The sequence below is a fragment of the Aptenodytes forsteri genome, unplaced genomic scaffold (genome assembly GCF_000699145.1).
Source record: "Aptenodytes forsteri isolate BGI_AS27 unplaced genomic scaffold, ASM69914v1 Scaffold267, whole genome shotgun sequence".
NCBI classification, from domain to species: domain Eukaryota; kingdom Metazoa; phylum Chordata; class Aves; order Sphenisciformes; family Spheniscidae; genus Aptenodytes; species Aptenodytes forsteri.
In genome coordinates, this window is record NW_008794173.1 from 3,650,081 (window position 1) to 3,665,346 (window position 15,266).

Consider the following 15,266-nt stretch of genomic DNA (forward strand, 5'->3'; position numbering starts at 1 on the left):
GGGGAGCCCCACCTGGCCACAACCCTGACACTGACAGTACTCTATGCAAGAACATAAATGGAGTATGGCTGAAAGAGCAAATTGAAAGACACAAAAACAGAGACTCAGCATATTAAATAGTGTAGCTGGGAGATGAGGGGGGGAGCCCCACCTGGCCACAACCCTGACACTGACAGTACTCTATGCAAGAACATAAATGGAGTATGGCTGAAAGAGCAAATTGAAAGACAAAAACAGAAAGACTCAGCATATTAAATAGTGTAGCTGGGAGATGAGGGGGCAAAAAAAACCAGAACAGCTTCAAGTATGTATAAAACAAGCCAAATTTCTGTTAAGGTTCTGCATCTAAGATTTTAGAAAAGGAGAATAGCCCAAGTACTCTATGCAAGAACATAAATGGAGTATGGCTGAAAGAGCAAATTGAAAGACAAAAACAGAAAGACTCAGCATATTAAATAGTGTAGCTGGGAGATGAGGGGGCAAAAAAAACCAGAACAGCTTCAAGTATGTATAAAACAAGCCAAATTTCTGTTAAGGTTCTGCATCTAAGATTTTAGAAAAGGAGAATAGCCCAAAGCCAGCTACTTTCGATGAAACAGTAAGGAGTGGCAGGTGGCATGCCCAAGGATTCACTGAATTAATCCACAGTGCTGCGGATAAGGAGTCCATGCCATTCAATACAGCGAAAAAGGCCACACCAGATGGAGAGAAACTGCCACTTTAATAGGAACAAGGGACACAGGGCAAAGCAAGATACCTACAGCCTATTTTTTAAGCCAGCTGTACAGTGTTACAGGACAAAAACAACATAGTAGGATAACAATAGGTTTTACTAATTTCTGACTAATGATTTCCCTAAACCCTCCAACCTATTCCCAACACTATCCAGAAGCCAAGAAGGAAGTCAGCTGAATGATGCCATCTCTGCTATCCTTGCTCTCCCTTCTCACACCACAGATTCAGCAGGAACAGAGTTTTGGTGGCTTAAGTACAGGCTGAGAGACCGGACATCCTGGGCTAAACCAGCTTTGTCAGTCTTGTTAAAAGATCTTGAGCAAGTCAGCCTCTGTGCCTAATGTTTTCCTATATGCAAAATATGAACAACCCAGCTAGCTGAAGAAGGGGAGAAACACTGAGGGTAATAGTGGTGAAGGTACTTTAATAAAATGCTTTATAATGGAGCAAAACACTTAGATTCCTTTGAAGGCAATGTGTACAGATATCAGTTAAGAATAACTCACACTTAGAATGCCAAGCTACTGAATTTTAGAGAGGTAGCCAACTGTATCCTTTTGGTAAAAGGATTATTTAAGTCAACTGACACATGCACTATAAATACACAAAAACTCGCTCCAGCACACTGTTAATAAAATAACAGAGAGGCTGGCAGTGTGTTTATGTATGAATTACATGATCATCACCAAGGAACAACTTAACAAGATTTTTAAGATGTTCAAGGACAAAAATGGCACTACGTCTGAGCCCATACAAAACATGAGACATACAACCTCTCTCTGAGAATCCTCACAAGCCTAAAATAGATCTAGACAGTCCATCCACTCATTTGTTAGGGGTGAGTATCCTGCAAGGAAAAGTGGGTGGGAGCAGATCCTTGAAGTCACTCAAAAGGCATTCAGAATTGTCCTCCTCTTCTCTGGAGCAGAAGTGGGGAGGGAGGGAGAGTCACCTTTTCCCACGCCTTCCCCATTCACATTAACAAATGGTCATTTCAGAGGGTTCATAAGCAGAAGATTTTATGCTTTGGCACACTAAAATGTATTCACCAGTTCTACCCCTGCATCCATTAATGGTTCACATGCTCATACTGTGCAAGGGTAGCATGTTCATAGACATACCAGAAGGTGATTTTTCAACATCAGCCTCTTCTCAGATCCACATCCTGTTGAAACAGTTCCTTCCTATAACTTTATATTTAATACTGCTGACCAACAAAACTAATGCACACAGTTTTTTGTTCCTGAAAGCTCAAATATTAATCCCGTAGATAAGAGAAAATTGCACTCGTCACAGATGAGCAGATACCAAACACACTCTTAACGAGCGACAGATCCCTTTCTCCTTCTAATTACTTTAAGAAACATCTTCCTGAATACACCCACATCAGAATCAAGCATCTTCAACACCACCCATGGGCAACCTCTAAATTACTGCTGTCCTATAAGAAGTACCGCTCATTCATTGCTGTGAATATAAAGACCAATGGTTCTTCTGCAAAGTTAGAAGTTCACAGTGTAAGGACCACAGACATAAATATCAAAGATTAGGAAATTTTCCTTGTTTATTAGGAAACTGCAGTGGCTTAAAGTTCAGTGACTGGTTTTCAGAAATGTTTCTACTGCTTAGCAGTACAACCACTTGCCAGTGAAGTCTTTTCCATCCCTCTTTGAACATTCCAGTAACTCAGTGTTTACGCTGTTGTCTGAATCAAACCTATGAAGTAGAGGTCAAGACCTCTCCAAAATGAAGAACCATGCAGAGGTACCAATACATAATCATTCAGTTTCTGGTATATGCTATAAACATCACATGAAAATCAAAGCAAAATATTTCAGCTATATTTCTATAGCTTGCGACATGTAAATTTATTAGAAGACTTTCAAGACTGTGCTGCTGCATCTAGAGCTGGTATTCCATAATAAGTCTGACTGTGGGGCAATGTTACTGGTTCCACAGTTTAGTAGAGCTTCTTGTTCTTCCTTCTAAAAAGCACTGGTTTTCTTTAAAGCACTTCCTTCACCCCTGATGAATTTATTAGCTACATGAAGTATTTATAGGTTTACATTACCCTCATAACAGGTGAGTAGTCTATGAATTTACTCTTGGAATGCTCCTACGTTATATTGAATTACTATAACTTCCCTAGTTTTCAGATGAAAAAACATAGAAAGGCCAAGAAGCTGCCTTTAGGTTATGTAAGACTTTTGGAGCAGAGAACCAAACTTAAAATTTACCCTTATAAGGTTAATGTCATACCTACATGATCTCTCACTGCTGCCACCTTCTGATTTGCTTATGAACAGATGGTGTACAGTACCATATCTGGAACCTACCAAAAGCACTTTAAAAATAGTCGTGGAAAAGGCTACACAGGCTATTTGCCATCAAATTCATAAAACCAGTGCTTCAAGAAAACTAAATCAAGGTTAAAGAAAGATTTAACTAGAGTCTTCTGATTTGCCAACATTTGCAATTACATACATCATACACATTTTCCAGAATTTTTTTTGTGAATGTACTTAAAAGTTCAGAAGAAAAACAAGTTTGATGGATCTGGGTATATACAAAGAATTCATATAAAGACTGTCTGTTTTACTAGACATAAGAGGAAACTTGCCTACTAGCAAGACTTTTTTTAACAAGATGAATCAAAAACTAGTAGTTTTACATTGTGCGCACCACAAGTATGTATACTGTGGAAGAAGTTACACAAGGCTGCAATTTACCACTGTGCAGTTTGCCAAGACATGACCGACAGCTGACACTTTCACTTGATTTAGCGATCCATCTCAGAAAAGCCACATCCTCACCTACTCTTCTTCAAAACCAAATTGAAAGGAAAGCCAAACTGCAGCATTTCCTCAAGAACATCTCTGCTCTTTGCTAAAGGGAAAAAAAGTTGTAACCATGTTTACATGTTCTACAAACCAGACAACTGCATATTCTGAATTCAGCACTTCACTGGAGGGCATCTGAAGGGACCATCTCCAGCCACAGTTCAAGTAGGGATCTGAGGCTGGCCTTTCGCAATACAAGAAGTATGACAGAAATAGCAATTTAAAGAATTTCCAACCTCTTTTGCCCCCCCGTGGTTCATTTTCAGTCCCATACCGTGACATACCACCATTTTAGTTGTTGTAGGCATAGCTGTTTCTGGGGCTGCGATGTGAAACAAAACAAAAAAATTAACTCAGCTTTGGTGGAAAACGGGACTGGGGAAAGAATCTGACCACAGAGTTGGTTATAACAACTTTAGGATAAGGTTAAAGAAGGGAGGCAGTACAGAGACAGGGCACAATTACTCCAAAATGGTGTTATCAAAAATCTCATATCTGAAGCTATGGCCACAACAACTGGAGCAATGGGAACTCACATCAGCTTCAGCAAGGACTCAAAACAAAAATAATTTCATTTTTACAGTTCAAATACTGCATTTTGTAAACAGAGAAACTACCTTCCCTAAAGGAAAAGAGTGAAGTAGTATTAAGCAAATATTCAAAATATTGGTCTTCCACAAAGAAGAGAGCTCTGTATGTATGGAAATAAGGAATAAATAGACCAGGATTGCAAGAGAGAGGTACTGGCTAACATTATCATCAGCAACAAGTCATTTTTCACTAGATGCCTGCATATACTTAGAATTTGAAGGCAGAGCTCACAACTGAGTAGACAAACAACGAAGATCTGCGTATTATTTGTGGGGTTTTTAATAACATGACCAAACTCTCTACATTCCAGCATGCAGTAAAGTCATAAGCAATTGCAGTGTGGTATCAAGGACTCGAGCAGGGAAGAGAAAATGATGACACAGACACAGTCCCAGGTGCACAGTCCAAAACAGACAGCAATGGCTGGGTCCATCCCAGCGGCCTGCAGGCACACTCACTGAGGCTAAGGGGAAAATCAAAGGGAAGCTAAAAGCCCCACAGCCTAGAGGATGGCAAGAAGGTGAAGATAAATTAAGATATGTGATGTTTTGGGAAAATGCATAAGGAACAGAGAGAAAACATGGCCATTGGCACAATCTGCTCCCCTCTCAACTCAGAGATGGAGAAAGCTCCAGGCTTATGTGGACCATGACAAGGAAAAACTGCTACAGCAATATACAGTCGTTAAGTGTCTGTCTCATTTAAAAATGCAACTTTAAGCGCCGAGTCCTATTTGTCAAAACAAGCCACAGTTCGTTGTTTGAAGAAACCATTTTAAGCTGCTTTATCAGTTTTCACTGTTGCAGAGATATATAGCAGCAGAAATATGTCCCAGTTTCACTGCAGCAGACGCAATTGTTTCATTAATGTGGTTAAGACCAGCTATGGAAGTACTTCCTTCACAGGCAGGAGCCTATACTGAGCCTGTTCAGAGTAGTACAGCAACAATAAAAGCCTGTCTTCAAATACCAAATGAATTCTATACGTGCAAAGGTGAAAAGGGAGTAATTCAGTTTCTTTTAGCTTCCCCCTCTTTAACGAAATCTTTCACTGGAGCAGATTTAACTCCTTGAACCATCTCAAATGTTTCTGTGGTCAGCTGCACTCCTATTATCCACTTTTGGTATTAACATTTGCATTATCTGGATCAGATTCTCCAGCCTCTGGAAAAATGCAACATTGCTAGGCCATGCCAAACATTTTGGCAGGACCTTCTCAGGAGAGGAACAGGCCGGGGGGAAAGAGATCAAAGCTGCTCTTATCCTCATTGCCTGTCTGCCTGGAGATGCTGCCACTTTCAATGTGTCAAAGCTCACTCAAATGTCAGGAACAAGTGAACCACAAAGTGGAAATACAGGTATTTTCATTCCACTTCCAAGGGAAGACAAAAGGTTACACTACAGCTATTTCAGGCATTACAGAGAGACTTTTAAGCATGCTAGTCATAAAAAAAAAAAAAAAAAAAAAAAAAAAAAAGGCCCTCTAGTCAGGAACAAGTGAACCACAAAGTGGAAATACAGGTATTTTCATTCCACTTCCAAGGGAAGACAAAAGGTTACACTACAGCTATTTCAGGCATTACAGAGAGACTTTTAAGCATGCTAGTCATAAAAAAAAAAAAAAAAAAAAAAAAAAAAAAAAAGAGATGGCCTCTCATTTTAACTCCTAGCAGATTCATCCATGACAATGCCAGCACAGAAGCTGGCAAGATTTAGCACCTCTAGTTCTAAAAGAAAGGTTTATTCCAGGCTTGCAGTTGTAAGAGGGTTAAAGCAAGTTAAATTAGCAGGCTTGTAAAGAAAGATATCATCTACCACCAACCCACACTATGTGCGATTTTAACATGTGCTTTTAGCCCTGAATTTTGGAAAGTATCATGTTTACAATGACTCGTGAAAGAAAAAAGTAGAACTAACCTGGCACAGAGTGGTAAAATACTCCCCCTGATGACTCAAAACCAGTATTAATTCTCCAATCTTTCAGAAGTGTTGACTCAACTTACTGAGACTAAAAGACAGATCAAAAGAAGTTTTCATTCGGCTCAGCAAAATCACAATGCTTTTCCCATTGATTCACGTGCTCTTGGTATTATGTATATGAAAGCCTTCCACTGGTATTTAGCATCAAATGAGTTACAAAATAGAAGTTTGACTTTAAATGGTTTACAAAGACTAATTCAAACCATATTCAGTCCCAAAATGGGGAAACATCTGCTAATCTAAAACACTGATAACCATCCCTGTACTGCAACCCAGATCTTTAACACATCTGCTCTAAACAGTGTATCTTAACCACTCTCTACAGACATAAAACTTGGACTCAAAGCAGCTATATGCATCTCGTGATAGTTCCCTCCATGCTTTTGAGAAGGATACCTGAAAAGCTCTACTGTCTGAAGACCACTGTCATTGGAAAAACCTGTTTGCAGGCTGCAAAACCTGGCAGCTCATTGCATTAGTATTGCTTAAAACATGACGCAAAGCAGGCAAGAGAGACAAATTCCAATCAGAGGTTAACAGGACTCACTAACAAACTGATGGCTTACATTGCTCTACCACTTCCAAACTGTCTTTCATATTCATGATACGACAGTTTCATCCCTACTCTTCAGAAGAAAATTGTCCTTCCTGATCTTTCTTCAAGTGAGCTAGTCCAGGGAGCTTTTAATTAAGTGCAACTCTTAAAAAAATATATTGGTATAACAGTAATGACCTTAATCTGGGGCTGGTTTGTTTAAATGGCTCTTTTTTTCCTAATTAAGCATTAGCAAGTCCCTCCCTGCAGTGCTACAAACAAGATGTTCAGTTTGCCCATTAAACACTGCTTAGAGTCTTTCAGCCAACACTTGACAGAGGCTGGGAGGTCCTACCGGTAAAAGACTACCCTACACTCATTCCTAAGAATCTGTTACCAGCTGCCAACAGAAATAGGATATGGGCATAATGTGTTTTTAACTTGACTCATTACAGCCACTTCTCCAAGTCTCAGGTAGCTCAAGCACAGCTTGAGACAAGGAACAATATAACTGAGTACATATGTATCCTACCAAGTAGAAATAGTGGCAAACTAGCCCTTGTGCCTCAGGAATGCGGTCCAAGCAGAGTCACAAGTACCTGTCCTGAAGTACATGGGCATGCTGCCAGGCTGCTTTAGTGCTGAGGAAGGAACTCAATGTAGCCGCAACTCCTCATTACAGCACAACAGCATGCATTTGGAAACTGAGTCAGTGTCAGCTGTAGATGCAACTGTTACCACATGGGAGTTGTGACTTCCCTCCTTCGTTCACTGAACATGAACATGTGCAGCCCAAGCATGCTGAGGTTTATTTTATTGCTTGTGCACTAATATAGGAGCTTTTTAGTGCAAGTTTTCATATACCAGAAGTATGATCACTGTTCCACATTTAATCACCTTTCTTGGCACGAACATAATGAATATTTCACTGCAAGGTCAGATACATTCAACTTTAGCTGACTAGTCTTGAGAAGGCTTTTAGAAGGAGTAAAGGCCTACACTTTTTGGACTTAAGCAATAAAAATACCGATGCCCATCTATGGTCCTTTTCTTCTAATAGATCTAATTATGCCCTTTTAGAGAGAACACACACAAATTGCACAAACACAGCACAGCTAAGCAGCCACACACACAAATATGCTAGCTCTTCAATATCCACCTCCACATCCAACTGCACAAAGACAGTAGTTAACTCGGCGATTTTGGTATAAAGAAACTGGGCTTGACAACTTGCTTGCCAATGGGAATCAAGTAGTCATACATTTAAAGCCTCAGCCAAAACCAGAATGTTTCCTCCCACATTCATGGCAGAGTCCACATGAAAAAAATCCACAAAATCCCTACCCAGAGCAGCACAAAAAGGGAGCAGATTTGTTTGAAATGAGGCTGAAGTTTACCTACCACTGAGGAGATGCAGGCTTATAACCAGAACCAAACCCAAGCAAGACCCATGTTAATGGCTCCTTACAGAACCGTTGCTCAACTTGGGTGTCCGCCAGAACTCCCAGGTTGCCTTCTGCAGACCTGCTTTCCAGCCTGTTGGACCCCCAGCATGTATACAGGTATATAGGGTGGCCCATATAGGGTATACCACCTGCTACATGGGGTGGTTCCTCCCCAGGTGCAGGACTTCACATTTCCCTTTGTTGAACTTCATTAGGTTCCTGTCTGCCTATTTCTCAGGCCTACCCAGGTACCTCTGAATGGCAGCACAATCACCTGGTATATCAACTTCTCATCTTGCACCATCTGTAAACTTGCTCACAGTGCACCTGGCCCCATCATCTAGGCCATTAATGAAGAGGTTAAACAGTATTGGACCCAGTATCAACCCTTGCAGTACTCCACTAGTGACTGACCTCCACCAGGACTTTATGCAGCTCTGACCACAAACTTCATAGACAAACTGAGGAAGTACAGGCTAGGTATGCGGACACTGAGGTGCATGGGAAACTGGCTGAACTGGGGGAACGTGTTAAAAGCCTTACTCAAGTTGAAGTAAACAACATTCACCGCTTTCCCCTCATCCACCATCCAATCATCTCCACACAGAAGGCTATCAGGCTGGTCAGGCGTGATTTCCCCTTCCTAAAGCCATGCTGACTACTTCCAGTCACCTCCTTGTCCTTAACATGCTTGGAAATCGTTTCCAGCATTATTTGTTCCATCACCTTCCCCGAGATGGAGGCAAGCTGACCCATTCACAGTTCTCTGGATCCTCTTTCTTAAAAGATTCCTTCTGGAAGACAGAGGTGGCACTTGCTTTCTTCCAGTCCTCAGGCACCTTCCCTGATCACCACAGCCTTTGCAAGATAACTGAGTGGCCTTGCAATGACATCAACCAGCTCCCTCAGTGCTCATGGGTGCATCCCATCAGGTATCATGGACTTGCTTATGCCCGTGAACTTGTTTTAAGTGTTTCCTAACCTGGTCTTCCTTCACCAAGGAGGAGTCTATCTTGCTCTGGACCTTCCCACTGTCACAGGGATCTGGGATACTTGAAGACTCATCTTCTCAGTAAAGACCAACATGAAGAAAGCAATCACCAGATACTTTTCAAAAGCCATATTTAACTGACCAGACCGAACAGCTACAGGGTTTTTTTTTGTAAAATACCCAAAACACCCAGCCCTTCCACCACTCTAATTACTCACTCTTAGACAACAATTTCTACTAGGCTATCATTTCAGATTTCCCTCTCATATTAGAGATACAGAACAAAAGAGTTCACAAAAAGGGTTTTAATGAATTTTTTACACGTAAGCGATTAATATGCAAGAGTTTTGTATCTTTAGGGACTTCTCCCACTACTCAAATTCTATTACCAAACTTTTTTTTTTTAAAAAAACAGCATCAATACATAGCTATGGCAGTTACGTAATTGAAGAGCTCTTGGAATAGAGAAGTCTGTTACTAATTCTGACATCTTTGGTCTAGAACCTGCTATACCTGTTCCTCACCTATTATTTACTCAGGCTTTTCCCCATGTCCCGGAGATCGAGAAAATTATACCAATAAACACAAATGGGTAGCAAGCTCAAAGGACCTAAAGCTCCAGAAAACATTCTGCTTGACAGGTCCCAGTGAGGGGCAAAAATTTACTACAGGAGGTCTGGAGAGGCAACATCGATCACTGTCTCCCAAAGAGCCTGAACCCATGTTCCTTACCAAGAAAGCCAGGAGTTCTTTTCTTGGAACTACATATCTTGATGTCTTCCTGATTTCAGAAGTTATCAAAAGTATAGTTTTAGCAGCAACTTCAGGAAAAACACTTATCATCTAGAAGAAATCCATCAGTGACTTTTCTTATAGAATAGGAATTAATTTTTTCCACAGCTAGAATAATTTAACCCTTACAAATCCTCATTAGTCTGTCCATTTACTCATAAAGTGCCTGAGGTTTACTTAAGTGAATGCTTACCAAGATTGAATTGGTGAGCACTTGAACATGAAGACAAAATAAGGTAATGTTTGGTTATGCAGTTGTGGTTCACTTTCAAAGTTTCCCCTTGATTTACATTTTTATTGCAAGCTGCCCATATTCTAGCCTATTCCCAATCATATTAAGCATCCTTCTCTCTAAACTGGAGAGGTATGGATTTGATGGGTGGACTGTCCAGTGGGTGAGGAACTGATTAGATGGTCGCAGAGGGTAGTGGTCAATGGCTCAATATCCAGATGGAGATTGGTGACGAGTGGCATCCTGCAGGGGTCCGTATTAGGACCGGTACTGTTTAATATCTTCATCAATGACATAGACAGTGGGATCGAGTGCACCCTCATCAAGTTTGCAGATGACACCAAGCCGAGTGGTACAGTTGACACACCAGAGGGACGGGATGCCACCCAGAGGGACCTGGACAAGCTCCAGAAGTGGGCCCGTGTGAACCTCATGCAGGGTCCTGCACCTGGGTCGGGGCAACCCCCAGTATCAATGCAGGCTGGGGGATGAAGGGATGGAGAGCAGCCCTGCTGAGAAGGACTTGGGGGTACTGGTGGATGAAAAGCTGGACATGAGCCAGCAATGTGCGCTCGCAGCCCAGAAGGCCAATTGTATCCTGGGCTGCATCCAAAGAAGCGTGGCCAGCAGCTCGAGGGAGGGGATTCTGCCCATCTACTCCGCTCTGGTGAGACCCCACCTGCAGTACTGTGTCCAGCTCTGGAGCCCTCAGCATAAGAAAGACATGGACCTGTTGGAGCAGGTCCAGAGGAGGGTCACAAAAATGATCAGGGGAATGGAACACCTCTCCTATGGAGAAAGGCTGAGAGTTGGGGTTGTTCAGCCTAGAGGAGAGAAGGCTTCGGGGAGACCTTATTGCAGCCTAGCAGTACTTAAAGGGGGCTTATAAAAAAGATGGCGGCAGACTTTTTAGCAGGGCCTGTTGCAACAGGACAAGGGGGAATAGCTTTAAACTAAAGGGGGGTAGACTTAGACTAGATATAAGGAAGACATTTTTTACGCCGAGGGTGGCGAAACACTGGCACAGGTTGCCCAGAGAGGTGGTGGATGCCCCATCCCTGGAAACATTCAAGGTCAGGTTGGACGGGGCTCTGAGCAACCTGATCCAGTTGAAGATGTCCCTGCCCATGGCAGGGGGGTTGGACTAGATGACCTTTAGAGGTCCCTTAACTATTCTATGATTCTATTTCCCAAGCCAAACTTTAATGACTTCCCTCTATAGTTGTTATCAATTAATTTCTTAAAACTCTCAGAAGATTGAGATTAATGTTTCCTACATTGTTTCAGCTTTAAATCTCAAAGCTTTCCTTCCATCACTTTTTTCAGATGGACTTTGATTAATAGTCACGAATATTTGAACACATTTATAGGCGAACATCTCCTGAACTGATTAAAAAAGGTAAAACTGAAAAGAGGAAAAAAAGAAGGTAATGAAGATTCAAACAAATTAGCTCTTTCACACTGGGGCCAGAAAATTCCTAAACCTGGAACTAGGAGGAAGGAGCCAGCCTGCTCACCACAGTCTCAATTTCTCTCCCAAGCACGGGCAGTTGCAGATTTTGGAGTGTCAGCCTTCCTTTAGATGTTGTGATTTTAAACTTTGCTTTCATTGCCACCTTTGCCTCCTCCAAGGTCTCTGGAGATGTTAGATGGAAGTTTTGCAGCTAAGTAGTCTGATCTCAGGTTGGCTCTTCCTTAGCAATTGCCATTGTAAGAGAGCCATACCTACACCAGAATTGTAAAGGTGCTGCACTGGTGGCAAACAATAAACATGTCTGTAGTGACGTCCCCAACAAAAAAAAGACGAAGAACAAAGATAATTTGAGCAGCACAGAGGCAGCTACATGATGGGTACTGAAAGGCCACGAAAGCAGCTGTTTACAGGAATTCCAACAAAACTAAAAAAAAAAATCAGTAACTCCAATTTCAAAACCCCAAGAAATGAACTTCCATCCATCAGAGTAAAAAATGCACATCTTTTTCACACCAATATTGCATCTGGTCACAAGATAAATTAGTAATCTTTGCCTTTATTGCACAATAGGTTCCTTTCTCTGGCATTTCTGTTTTGAAAGAAGTTGTTTTGAAACTTAAGATCAAACCCACTTAAGATCAAATTTGTTCAGGAAGTCCCAGTTTCAGTAAATACCATTTTTCACACCAAATTGTTGGTAAATACCTATCAATTACTCTCCACTGCCACCAAAGGTCACGCATTAAGTTCAGCTGCAATTTATTATGATCCTTGCTACAGAACATTTTACCAATTTCTTTTAGAGTGCTACTTCAGGCATTAAAAATCAGCAGAACCTGATGATGAATCATGACATTAAGTGCCAAAGGCACGGAGTAGAGAATATTGTTCCATGAGACAGCCACATCAACTGCTATTTTAAAGCACAGCCTCACTGAACACTGCAGGTATCCACTCTTGAGATCATCCAGTCAGGGAGAACAGGACCAATAGCTATACTCGATCACAATCCTGATGCAAAGCATGGAGACAAAACATCTCAGGCAATGAATCAACATGAATACGTGAGAAAAGAAATAAACTGTAATACAAGGATGCCTCCAAATCATGAGTTTTCTTATGCCATCTCATCAGTAACACAGATCCCTATCTGGGGAACTACTCCAAATGGAGAAACATCACTCCAACCAATTATCCCCTTTTATCTTTTCTAACAGGACAAAAATACACTTCTCAGGATGTAAGACAGTACTGAGTTTCTATAGTGGTCCTTGAAATCAAGTAGCTTTTTTTAGTACTGCTTAACATATAGATATGCATGTTATAACCACACTATGAACTGCACTGTTATAGACAACTATATAGACTAGCTCAGGTATTGGAACAGTCCAATTATATCACCCACCACGAGCAGATGAAATTACTCTGCCAGCCCACAAATGGTGCCATCCAGTAATAATCCTGTCTTTTACCATTATGTGCAAGAGCTAGTAAGAAGCTAACATTGAACTAGGAGTGTTCAACAAATGATTGCTCGTTGTCTTCTAATGAGGGACCAAGTAAGGCTACAACTCCTACACGGATCACATACACCTGCTGGACTTTCTCATGAATAAAGAGTGGAGGCTCAGATGTCAGCAGAGCACAGTGGTTCTCAACCTAAAAGCTGCCATCCTCAAAGCAACTGAACAAGGTTAGAGATAGTGACAGTTCTTTTCTTTTTGAAACACATGCTTATCTTTTCAAAGTCTCATATAGCATGACCACAGAACAGAAAACCCATGCTATTCTAGCACTTCCTTAATAACCTTGCACAAAAAAGGTGGGTCAGCAATAGCGGGTCACTGCCAGTTCCTGGAGTTTGCTAAAGCATAAGCATTTTTTTTTTTAAAAAAGTGCCAATTTAAAGGGGTAAAGATCCTCCTTTAAGTTTCACAACCGTCAGTGCCTATAGTGATTCTCTGTGCAAGTGTATTGTTTTATTTTGTGATTGGCAGAGACTGCCTGAGGAAACCAGGCCAAAATTCACTGTTGGTACAGCTTCATACTCAACTCCAGACAGCCTTCAGCTGATTTACCATTATCTCCACAAACACACACACAAAAATAATGAGAAATGGCTTAAGTAATTGGATTATAGGTTATTTGTCTCCCTTTGGGTGGAAGTTTGCAGTCTGACCTTTTATTTCAGCAAAACCATCTAAAAAAAAGCTGAAGACAGACTTTACTTCCTGGATAAAAAGCATACTTCATTAAAAGTTTACACTTCTGCATAATTAAAATATTTCCTTGTATACCTGAATATCCACAGTTGTGACGTTTTATCACTAAACCATAAGGACAAGTATTAACTGTGTCATCACAATTAAAGATGCTTGTCCATTAATGACCTAGAAGTACCCAATTACCTGGAGGTTTTTTTTTTTTTAAACTATTTACAGATGAAGGGTAACTTAGAGCACAGTCAGATTAGCCCAAACTGGCAGGAGCCAACAAGCAAAAATGCTGTTGCTCCCCCTGGCATCCTCCACTGAAGGTTGCCATCCCCTCTGTTCTGCTAGTTATCTGCTCAATTCCCTAACTCTGCTCTTTAAAGTGATCTAAATTTTAAAAAGAAAAACTAGCTTAGGAACCAGAGCAGGGGGAGCCAGGAAAAAAAGTTAGAACAATTTCTTAACTCATTTTAGCAGCAACCAAAAAACGTATCTGACTGTTCTCTAAACAGCAATTTGTTGTATTTGCTGTTTATATTAATATTTGAAGGCTTCCTTGGGCAAGCTCACTAGAGAATACACACAGCACCTCAGAGAAGAGTAGAGGGAGCCTGTTTTCAGCAGAGGAGGACTGAAGTCAGTAGTTATTGGAAGGCACCATGAATATAGATGCATTCCCAGCAAGTGACAGATGCCAGAACAAAAGAACCCTCAATGGGCACTTTTCTTTAGGAAGCCAGAGGAGTTCAGAAGCTAGTAGAGTTTAGTTGTTACAACTGGCATCTTTTGGGCACCCCGGTTAAATCTGATCCTAAAAACTCAAGTGACTCTGGGAGTGTCATCTGTGACACACACATAAATTTTGCTTTTATACTTTTTTAAAAAAAATTTTTCTTAGACTGTCTCAACTAGCACAGACTCTTTTTAGAGATGAAAACTTGAGACACTCATCAAGGAGTTAAACCAACACTAGACCAAAAACCACTTCAGATTTTTTTTCTTCTCCCACAAAGTGAAATTGCAGCTGAGGCATTTAAAGGACTTCGGTAAACCAGAACCAAAACTTACTCTTTCAGCACAACAAAGCGTCTGAAAACCAACACCCGCAGCAAAGCGTGACCAGCATGGAAACTGCTCTGCAGACCAGCAAGCAGCCTCCCCATTCCCACCGCAAGCAACAAGCTCTCACTTCTCTACACCTGAGGACACTCTGCAGACCAAGGAGTCAAACTTCTCATAGGTATTCAATGCGAACTAACCAAGCTCTTCCCATTAAGAAAAGGTTTACATATCCAGTTCATGCTCTTCCCCAGCAAAGAATTTAATGTTAATCAACGGCCACCGAGCCACATCAACCTCTGCTTTCCCCTAGCAACGACACAGGCATATCCCACTTTTGTGACCTACTTCTGGAGGAGTATGAGGAGACAGATGTGCAG